Consider the following 7,668-nt stretch of genomic DNA (forward strand, 5'->3'; position numbering starts at 1 on the left):
ACTCGAATTGTGTGAACATATTATTGTTTCTATAACAAACGCAGCTTTATTTTCGTAAAGTTCAACAGCGCATGTCTATTTGCCGAGTTGGCTTCGTATATTTTAGTTTTTTTTTCGCCTATTGCATGACAGAGTTATACCGTCATGAGCAATACAGATATCTATGGTTTGTTGTTAGTGAATCCCTCGAACCTTGTATTTCAGAAAACAACTGCTCATAGCGAGAAACTTCTTTAGCCCCATATTTTTTTTCGTGTAGTTCTTGCCCAGCGTTTATACGTAAAAGAAACCAGTAGAGACGCAGAACGGGAGTGCCCTTGGGCGATTCCTTGAGCAAAAGGTTGTTTTGGCAGATAACAGCCTTAGATCGGCGCTTCCGAACCTGCGCTTGTCTGTGGTATTTGTTTCCTTGTGTCCTCGTGTTTTTCGCGCTGTTTCACTTCAGTTCTAAGTTCGGCGGTGAACTTTCGTACATAAATATTGCTACGCTCTCACCCTATTTTTTATTCATCATCAATATCTTCATCAATGTCATCTCATCTGCCTCCACTACGGGACCAATTGCTCTGCTAGAGACATTTCATTACCGCTGTGTCGCGCCAGCTGAACCGATAGTTTCCCTTAAATATTCCTTATTATTGCAGTAACAACTACCTGGACAATTAACCGAACCCTCAAAGCGCATTTTCGCCGTCGCCATCGGCATCGGCGCCGCCATGACTTTCCGTATAAAGTCCAAGGGTGACCCTGAATAGTGTTTGCGCGAGTGAAAGCGTGCGAAGGTGAGCCGACAATCGCGGCTCAAGCTCGCGTGCGCAAGGGCGGATAGCGCACCGTCTTCGGTCGCGCGCAAGGAACCGGAGGGGGAAGGGAGGTAGAGAGGGGGGCGTCGTACTTCGGCAGCAACTGCGTATGGCGCGGGCGCGCGCGGTCCCGTGGGCTTTATCTTGAAAGCGATCTGCTTTGGTGACAGAGTCTAGGCGGGCCTACGGCTTGTAGCCTTGCGTGTGCTGTGTTCTCGCCATTTAGTTTTCGTTGGAGCGATAGAGAGCGCGAAGGTCACCTCGCTCGCTGCTGCGGCGACGCTTCCAAACGCTAGCATCTTGACAGCGAATGTCTGCCGTCATTGAATGTGATGTGTGCATGTCTGTCTGCGCGCGCTGCCATCATGCTTGTTTATTAGTCAGTGCTAGACTGTTTACTCGTTCTTACGGCCAGTAAAACTACTATCCTTACTTATTATGGCTGTCTACTAATTTGCTACCGCAATCGAAGCTTCGCCTTTCAGGGGAAACGGTGACTAATTTATCACAACACCCAATGATCTAACACTCTTGACAACGGTTTCCTTAACTTGGGTCTCCATGCTGTAACTCTAACACAACACCGATAATCCGCTCTACGACGTACATAGGGTGGTAACTGTATTTTTTTCTTCTAATGTCAACCATAATACGGCCTGCCTAATGATGAGGTTACGCCTCACGCTTTTCGTTAGGTATCTTGTTGAGCAGTCCTTAAGTTCGTTTCAAGCTACTTTGTTAACCTTTAAGCGTCTCTTCCGTATATTATAATAGGTAGGATACAATATTTGTGCACATTTCTTTTGAATGATAGCGCAAGCTAGTGGTCATCACCTGGCAAGGTCTGCCGTATGCGATAACCTCTACTTTATTCCTGCTGATTTCATTCTCATGATTTGGGCCCGCTGCGAGTAATTGGCCTAGAAAAGCGTGCTCTTGCACAGGTTCTAGATACTTACTGCCAATCATGAATTCTCATTTTCCGGCTGAGCTAAGTGTTTTTTTCTGTGTATGATTAGCGCGAATAATTTTTTTGGCCTTGTTCCAGGCACTTAGCAGTAGGTCGGTATGTAGGAAGTAATTTTCTGTGCCACCACATTTCGCTCAGGCCACTGTTGCTCTCGTCTGCACCTGCTGCGTCTACCCTCAATACAACGGCGCGGCAGTTGCGGCGGGAAAACACGAGGAGGTGCGCCGTGGTAGTGGCTGCGGTAGCCGCCGCGGTGTGTAGGAATCGGATTGTGCATTGCAGAGGTATGCAGAAATTAGGAGGTATGCAGAGTTACATGCAGGAATCAGTGTCTGGTAATGAAATATGCCGTATTGGAGGCTCAAAATCAATTCAAACACCTGAAGTTCCTTAGCAGGCCCTGAAACCTAAGTTCGAAAGTGCTTTTGCAATTGTCCCCCATCAAAATACAGCTGCTGCGGGCGGTATCGAACTTGCGACCTCAAGTGCTGTGTAACACCATAGTCCGTAAGCTACCGCAGTGGGAGCGAAGAAGCAAACGCGGGCAAGAAATGCTGAACTAGGATCGTTGACGTACAGATTAATTTCCAGCTGTGCTGTTGGGAGTTCATGGAGCAGCATGGGGAACCCAGACTAGAGGGGCGCCGCATGAGAGACGATCGGCGAAATCTTCAGGTCCTGATCCCCAGCTGCGATGCCGCCACAGTGCCCCACGTTTATAGTCCAGCCCCGAGAAGCGGTCACCAGACGCGGTTCAGCGCCACGGAAGCAACCTCATGGCAGCATTACTGACACGGCGTGCTACTAAACAAGACTGGGGAAACACGGGGAATGCGGGAGATGGAAACTCAAGACGATGAGCAAAACGATGAGCTTTCAGCTTGTTCTCATTTTGCTCATAATCAAGACCGGGTACTATGCCACGTTGGCCAACTTTTTTTTTTCACCAGAGAGCACCACCGTGAAGCGCAGTGACGGCCATCACCTACACGACTTCGTAGGCACAGGGACCACGTCTGGCGCCACCTCGGTCCGGATCCCTCCGCTACACTTAAGGCGCGACTATGCTACTAATGTATGTTTTAAGCTGAGACGTATTTCAATTTAACTGCCGTTATTTGTGAATGCGAAGCAAGGATGTGGGTCTAGGTATATGGTAATTTTTTTAAGTGCTCCTGTGTCGCTTTTCCTCACTCATCTTAATGTTTCATATGGTTTTTCTGTTACGTCAGCGTTGTGTCCTTTGTTTCCCCAGCGGGATAATATTCGTGACGAGTACGACGTGCGTTAATCATTACATTTCTGCTTTTGAGCGTTGTGTGATAGTTCATTTTCCGTCATCATCATCATCATACAACGCTCTACTTTCATACGGCTATGCTCCTTTACATGTTTTAGTGACCAACGCGTGACGGGCTGAATGAAGCGCGTAGCAAATATATCAGCTTCGGGTGCACAGTAAATAATTACAACTATTTTATGCACCTAAGGAGTGTGCGCGAACGCTTCCTCAGCTAATAAACGTAACTTAAATATTCTTAACTTAATTTGCAAATCTTTGGTCTCTAGCCTAACTTTCACAGTGGTATACACATAATCCCTGCATTATCCTAAACGTTATGCACTGTACTTAGGGAAGGATATGAAACACCGCTTTACGGCACGAGTGTCCGCGAATTCAGCGATACTTCCACATGCATCTCATATATGCTCCACCGAAACCCCCTGCCATGTGTAATGATGAAGCCACCAGCTTCGAATATCAAAGGCATCTCGCCGATTTCGAATCATCGCGGAAGAACTCTGTCAGCTAAGCCCCACAAAGGTAACAATCTGGCACTAGCGCACGCTTACTTTACAATCAAGCGCATCCTCGCTACCTCCGACAAATCTTGCAAATTGCTATGTGTAATCTACACTACTCATTTTTTTATCATATGGGTAACTGCTTATTATGCGTAGTTGAAGCTTACCTGCTAGTACTCCTATAGATACCACCAGGAACGATGTGCCTGATGCAAATAATGACACAATGCATCCAAGGGAAATCAGAATACCCCCGAGAACCGTTGTAACTCGCAGACCATAGGAGTGTATTAGGGGCCCAGCTGGGAGACCTGCGTAGTGCAACGAAGGTTCCGGTGATACTACGCCAGGAAGACTGATTTATGGTCTTTAACATCGCAACATTCACGCTTCGGAAAACGAGGTGGTAGAGTGTATTGTAAAAAAAAAAGAAACGAAAAAAAAGACAACTTTCATTCAGTCCTCATGGCATGACTGCAAATACTAGTAAACGCGCTCCTTTGTATTGCAACCGAAGACTCGGTATACTTCATCGAACCATGAGCACCAGATAGCAATGCTAATAATCGCACACATATAAAAAATATTTCATTTTGTTGAAATGTAAATTTATCTGGGTCATGGGGAAAAATCGAATGTCTGATGCATTGACAGATGTACGCTTTCCGGTAATCGTTTATCACCTAATGAAGGTGATTGCAATGTTATTGATCTGACAAAGTCGCGCGTTCACGCATCGGAACTTCCTATTATGGTGATACCGACGCTATAACGAAATTATCTGGTCAGTAATCAAATTGTATGCGCGACGCGAATAACAGTATGCATTCTGGAACCTGCGCGTGCAGCAGTGATTACACTGCAGTGCACGATGGGTCACGTATAAATAGCCGAAGCGCTTGACCCCCAGAGGATATTTTGGTGTCCAGTGATTCTGCTCGCCACTGTCGTTGTGCTTTCCAGTGTTATTGCTTTTCCTGGGCACACGTTCGACAAAAACGAAGAACGATAAATTTATGACTCACAGTTACGCTACGGTTCAGCTTGTCACCTTCACTACAACTTGACAATATGCGTATATATATGTATCACAAAATGTAGGTACGAGAATATCTTAAAGGCTGTGTTAAATTGAAAAAGCAGCTATGCCAGCAAATTCATTTAAATATTATCGTATTCTATTGTAGAGTTACGTGAGTGTAGGCACAGTGAATGCCGTCGCTTGTGCTCCAAAAGCAGCTGATCAATATACATCGGCAAAAAAAATTAAGTTAGAGGCGTTACTGTTCAAGCCCCGCGCCTAACGACACTCTGAATATTCCCCTCGCAAATTGCTTATGGGAACATTCATGAGACAGTATTTGAAGGCGAGGCACCTTCTGCATCGGTCCATCTCTTCTTAGTAGCCTAAGTTCGTTTACGCATAGCCAGCCTTTTCGAAAGTATTAAAGTAACCAAACCAATATAGCCGTTACGTTCTTAGACCACACGAACTTTTACTTACTAGCGAACCCGCCGTGGTTGCTCAGTGGCTATGGTGTTGGGCTGCTGAGCACGAGGTCGCGGGATCGAATCCCGGCCACGGCGGCCGCATTTCGATGGGGGCGAAATGCGAAAACACCCGTGTGCTTAGATTTAGGTGCACGTTAAAGAACCCCAGGTGGTCAAAATTTCCGGAGTCCTCCACTACGGCGTGCCTCATAATCAGAAAGTGGTTTTGGCACGTAAAACCCCAAATATTATTATTATTAATTACTTACTAGCGAGGCAGGAGAATCCAGCGTAGATTGCAAGCGGGAGTGATGCTTCTTCCCTCGTGGTACCAAATGTTGTCATGATCGAGGTGAAGAAAAGACCGGAGCAACGGTAGAATGAAGAATATAAGAGACTCACGAGGAAAGAGAGGACAGCAATAAACCAGCTGAACGGACCATCGGGACCGGCGATGTCCGCAGAATGTGACTTTTTCGGCATACTTGTTTGACCTCGTGAAGGCTTAGCTGTATCAGTTTCATCGCAGTGCGCACCACCTTGTTTCCCGGAAGTCTGCCCCACGTTCTGCGAACGAGAAAGAAAAAGCGTGAAGGAATAAAAAAGGCACAGCCATTGGGCAGGGCGTAGGATGCCCGGTAGCCGTCGTTAGTCCTACGTCAATTAATTAAGACTATCCATCTAATTAGGCGAATAGAAAAAATAATTTCAGTATCTCCAAGTGACGGCAAACAACATTAACTTGTTTGGACAGCAACTAGCGTATGTAATGAGGTCCTCTAGCCGCATTTTCTTAAGTTTTCACTCGTTGTCCGGATGATCATCTTTTGTTCTCTCAAAGATGCCTGGATGCTCTCGTTGCATTTTCGTCTTGAGTGCCCGGATAACGGCTCAGTATTTTGGGTCTAGGCGTTTTGAAGGTCGCTGACGACGGGAGTTAAAAGGAATTCATGCTTAAAGGTGTGTTCGCGGCCTAATCGGAAGGGCATCGGGTTATCGCACTGGTGGGCTGAGTTTCGAATCCCATCACTGGCCGCGCGTCTTTTTTCTTTGGAATAAGGTTTAATCTGCTCAGCGAGTAATACCAGCCACCATTACCGCCGACTCATAGACCGACCAAAGCGAAGCCATGGGATTGTAGTCAAAGAAAATTCCACCGTGAAGTAAATTAACAAGCGTGATGTTACGTTTGCCCAGGCAAACATGAACACATCTGACTCAATAACCACGAAGATTTGCTGTCACAGCGCTAGTGTGAAGTCACCGGCGGTGAGCGAACGCTTCGTCTACTTCTTGCCTCCACGAATATTGTAAACTTTTGCTTACGCAGCTTGCACCACTATCCTTGCAGACACAGCGTCCATGAAGCTGCCGGCCATCTCGGCTCGGCCTTGCTATTAGCACCATCCAGAGATTACCGCTAAAGTACAATGTATGGTGCCTAGGCCGTGAGCAGCCCAAGTCGCGCGGACAACCATTGTTGCCTGTACGGCCAGGCTAAAGGAGCAAACGTTTGCTCTCCAGGACACGTTGCTAGCGCTTATGATCATATGACCTCCAATTTGGGCACGAGGGAAGGTGGCGCGCAAGCCACCATCCTTCTGGGCTCATCCTGGCCCACTTTCCCTCGCAACAACAGCATACGACGCGAGGAGTATGATATTCTAACTTAGGACTCGTAGTTTATATTGCACATCACGAATACGCCGAATGCACCAGGGGAAATGACACCTGAAGTTTGCCTATGGTGCCTACATAATTGCTACTGCAATAATAATTTCGACCATCTCGGATAATACTTCATCATCATCATCATCATCATCATCATAATCATCATCATCATCATCATCATCATCATCATCATCATCATCATCAGCCTCGCTATGTCCAATGCAGGGCAAATACTTCTCCAACTACCCCGGTCATGTGCTAATTGTGGCCATTTTGTCCTGGCAAACTTCTGAATCTCATCCGTCCACGCAACTTTCTGCCGCCTCCTGCTACGCTTCACTTCTTTTGGAATCCCGTCCGTAACCCTTAATGACCATCGGTTATCTTTTCTCCTCATAACATCCCCTGCCCATGCCCATTTCGTTTTCTTGATTTCAAATAAGATGTCATTAACTCGCCTTTTTTCCCTTACCCAATTTTCTCTCTTCTTATCCCCCTTAACGTTACACCCATCATTCTTCTTTCCATAGCTCGTTGCGTCGTCCTCAATTGAAGTAGAACCCTTGTCGTAAGCCTCGAGGTTTCTGCCCCGTAGGTTAGTACCGGTAAGGCACAGCTGTTATACCATTTTTTTCTTGAGGGATAATGGCAACCTGCTGTTCATGATCTGTGAATGCCTGCCAAATGCACCCCAGCCAATTCTAATTCTTCTGATTATTTCAGTTTCATGATCCGGATCCGCCGTCACTATCTGCCCTAAGCAGATTTATTCCCTTACCAGTTCCAGTGCCTCGCTTCCTATCGTAAACTGCTGTTCCCTTACGAGACTGTTAAACAGTTTAGTTTGCCGCAGATTAATTGTTAGACCCACGCTTATGCTTTGCCTGGCCAGGTCAGTGAGCATGCATTGCGATTCGTTCCGTGAGT

Source organism: Dermacentor variabilis, chromosome 11 (assembly GCF_050947875.1).
Source record: "Dermacentor variabilis isolate Ectoservices chromosome 11, ASM5094787v1, whole genome shotgun sequence".
NCBI classification, from domain to species: domain Eukaryota; kingdom Metazoa; phylum Arthropoda; class Arachnida; order Ixodida; family Ixodidae; genus Dermacentor; species Dermacentor variabilis.